Raw genomic sequence first — 4,385 nt, 5'->3', positions numbered from 1 at the left:
CCCGTCGGCAGTTCTTGTTTTTCTCCCCCAAGTCGCCCCTCTCTCCCTCTCTCATCTCCTCCACTCCCCCCTTGGACCTTCATCGATTCTTCACCGTTTTGGCGGATCGAGATGGCCCCGATGAGAGAACCGTAAGCTCCTCCGATCCCTCCAATTAGTTTTTGCAAACTTGCTACCGATTCGACGCATTATTTGCTTGAAATTCCTCATGTTTTTGAACTAAGATTGATTTTTTTCACCTAAGATTGATTGTAGTTGTAGTTCTTAGTTCTTTAGTAAGTAGTGGTATTGGATATGTACTCTAATCAATAGTTCATAAGTTAGTGTGAAGATGAACCCTAGTTCATAATTTTTTTTGTTAAAAAAATTATGATGTAATGTTGATAAAGGGATGAACCCTAGTTTGATGATGCATGTGATATGATGATATGATCTAGTGTGAAGATGAACCCTAGTTTGATGATGCATGTTGATATGATGATATGAAGATGTTGTTTGGAAAATTTTGTTTAAAAATATGAAGCTATGATGTATGTTGGAGGTTTTTTTTTATATGATGCATGTTGATATGATTTGATCCATCATGTGTAGTAGATGTTGTTGGAGGAATATGCTTAAAATTTTATCTTGATATGATTTGAGTTCATTGTTTGTTTATGTATGCTTATGCTTATGGTGCTTTTGTTTATGAAACTCTATTAAGGCGGCCACCTCTTGCGGACAACATCGGCCCACGGTACTGCATGCTGGACTGGGCATTCGACAAGGGTCATCGTGCCCATTTCATAGAGAACGGAGAGGTAAGTGATATGAAAGAAATTTTGATCAAAGTTCTCGGATTGATGAAAATGATTTCCTAACTTTTTGGCGTTCACTTTTTGACAGACGCTCCAGCCACTGCGCATGAGGGGTCATGGGGTTCATGGGCATATGGACTACGACGAGCGCTACGCGCCGTTCTTCAAGAGAGCCCGTCTGTTGGGTTTCGTGCTGCAGTTCAAGCGTCAGCCGCCGACGCTTGTCCATGCGGCTCTCACAGCTCTGATTGACCGTTGGAGACCGGAGACCCATTCTTTCCATCTGCCATGCGGGGAGATGACGGTGACCCTAGAGGACTGGGGGATGATTACTGCAATGCCGATCGAGGGTCATGCACTCACCGGTCGAGTGGAGAGGGCCAACTGGCAGGAGAGGGTCACCACCCTCATCGGCGACTGCCCCGGTGCCAAGAGTAACCGTACATCCGGTGTGCCATTGATCTGGCTCTCGGAGCACCGGATGACATGCCCCCAAGGCGCAGATGAGGCGATTGTGGAGTTGTACGCGAGGGCCTATCTGTGCTATATTCTCTCGGAGGTCGTGTTTCCAGACAGCTCCAGGAACTCTGCCAACTGGGCGCTCCGGGAACTCTAACAACGAGGGCCGAGGTCCAGGGGTGGTAGCAGCCAATACGCCGAGGTATCTGTTCTTCCTAGCGGACTGGGATGCAGGGTACAGTTGGGGGACGGCATCTCTCGCCTACCTATACCGTTCGGTAAGAGAGTGTCTAATTGCGTACCTACCTACGAAAGTGTGTCCATGACATTTTCTTATATCTGATCCTCATTTGATGTTTTGCAGCTTGACGACGCAACGCAGAGGACGGGAGACAAGTCCAATATGGGTGGCTTTGTCTGGGCCTTCTCCATTTGGATGTGGGAGACGCCCATGGGAAGACTATGGCGAAGAAGGCGACGAGACTCGAAACCCCACCGTAGCTTACGAGTGGGACGTTGTCAAACTCCACACGGGCCTAAACAAGACTTCGTACAAGACCTACACCAACGAGTTGGACGCTTTGACGCATACGCGGGTATATGAACTCGCACAACACCTTTCTCTTTGATTCCGCTATTGACCGAGAGTGCGAACTTACCAAGGTATATGTAATAGGTAATCTGGTGCCCGTATCGACAAGAACGAGAGTGGGCCTTTGATCTGAACGTGATGTGCGATGCGGACCGTGGTATCTGGCGGTGCATCGTGCCCATGATCTGTGTGTACGCCGTCGAGTGGCATTTGCCACAACGCGTGGCCACGCAGTTTGGGATTTATCAACATACCCCACCGGGCCAGCCCACCGATACCGGCGGCCACGCGCTGCACCTGTGAGCTCTATGTTCTCCGTGAGATTATCATGTTTCTTGTTGCTTATGATGATCTCATTGCGCTTATGATGATTCTTGTTGCTTATGCCTTGCAGGATGAGCCGGCAGAAGAATCAGTCAATCACAAACTGGGGAGAGGAGCATAAGACTCATGTGACGGAGTGGAACCGATGGAGGTGGCGTAAAGACGTGGAGAGGAGAGTGACTAACTGGGATGATTACCTGGGCCGACACATGAGGTGGTACGATGATGGCCAGAAGCACCGTCTTCGTCTCAGGCCTCGATGGACGGCGGAAGACATCGCGGAGCTGGAGTGGGCTGACCCCGATGAACAGGCATACCAGACCGGCATCAGAGACATGCACAGTGGATTTAGGGAGTTTGCACCCCTCATCAACAGAGTGGTACGTTTGAACCGACGGTCGTATTTAAAATATTTTATTCGTCAACGTGACTGACTTATGCCGTTGCAGTCCGGTGAGCTGAACAGATGCATCTTTGAAGCCTCAGATGCACTAGGTCATCTTCCCGGGAGCGTACAATCTGAGACCAGAGTCAGGGGGACGATGAAGGTACAATTTCAGCCTCCTCGGAACAGATGCATCTTGTTCACTTGCAGTCAGTCGATCTGATACTTATTATGACCTTGCTTCATTGTGAGTGCAGAAGTTCGTGCAGCGTTGTCGCAAGCTGGTAGGGCTGCTTGGGTGTGCTGGAGCTGGGTCAGTTGAAGCTCATCATCCTGTAGCCACACAGGGTATCATCGGCTCATCGAGCCATGCTCCCTCATCGTCTAGGTTGGTTGGGGAGGAGGAGGATGAGGAGGAGGAGGAGGAGGAGGAGGAGGCCACATATGAAGAAGGGGAGGAGGATGATGAGAGCAACGGGGAGGAGGAGTACGATGAAGATTATGGACCTCCAGCAACTCAAACGTCTCAAGCATCTCAGCTGCCGAAGAAGAGGAATCCGAAGACGAAGGATTTGCTGAGTCCGGAACCTTTCCAGAGACCGGTTCCTCGACGACCCAAGAAGAAGACCGAAGAGAATCGTTCAAAGAGTAACGAGGACCGTACCTCCAAGAGGGGAAGGAGCAACTGATTATGCTCTTCGATAGTTGGCTCTTTTAGTTTGGTTGAACTTCGTTTGATTGAACTTTTCTAGTGGTTGTGAAGCTACGTGGAACTATGTGTTTGCTATTTGTGGATCTATGTGTTTGCTATTTGTGAAACTATATGTGGAACTCCGTTTACTAATTAGTTGAAGTTCGTTTGAAATGTTCTATGCACTTCAAATTTGTTAATGTGTATGTGATGCCCAGTTTAATTGTTTGAGATATGTGATATTGTTGTCATATTTGTGAAACTTGCTATAATATTATTGTCATATTGAATTTGGAAAGAAGCAAGCAATTAAACTTAAATTCATAAAACACAGGACCCTACCGCCAAGGACCCTGGCGGTAGGGTCAGACAGCCTACCGCCAGGGCACTTCAATTCTTCGTTACATAATCATTACACTGAAAAAACAAGACCCTACCGTCATGGGTTCTGGCGGTAGGGTCGCACAGCCTACCGACAGGGCCCTTCAATTCTTCATTACAGAAACATTACACTGAAACAGGACCCACCGCCATGGGCTCTGGCGGTAGGGTCGCACAGCCTACCGCCAGGGCTCCTGGCGGTAGGTGCTTAACCATGTTCAGCGCAGTCAAACGGACGCCGTCCCCCTCCGTCGCACCCCTACCGCCATGGAAGGTAGGCTATCTAACCCTACCGCCATAGGCCCTGGCGGTAGCAAAAGGGTCAAATCTCAAAAAAATAAAATCAAACAGAGGTCAGATCCTGAAATACTATCCAAAAAGGGTCAAAACACGACCCCTCCAGGGCTCGATGCCATCGTCCGCCGCGCAAGCTTTGGCCTGGACGCCTACGAGGGCGCACAGACTGACATGGCAGGCTGCTGGAACGGCAGCGTCCTCGCCAGCTTCCTATTGATGGTGTCTTGTTGGTCCACTTATTATTGTGATGCTTAAAGTGGCAAACAGAATATATCCTGATGCTTAATTACCTCCATCTTGATCCTGCCTATGTTTTCTCTGAAACAGAAATGCCACGTGAATGAGACAGCTTTCGGATGGCTTGTGACAGGAGCGCCGCCATCTCACGATGATTTTTTTTTGAGGGGTGCCATCTCACGATGATGGAGGCGACTCGATTCATCAATTCAGGTGCCAACG

Source organism: Triticum dicoccoides, chromosome 3B (genome assembly GCF_002162155.2).
Source record: "Triticum dicoccoides isolate Atlit2015 ecotype Zavitan chromosome 3B, WEW_v2.0, whole genome shotgun sequence".
Lineage (NCBI taxonomy): Eukaryota > Viridiplantae > Streptophyta > Magnoliopsida > Poales > Poaceae > Triticum > Triticum dicoccoides.
Note: the sequence above shows the minus strand (reverse complement) of the source record.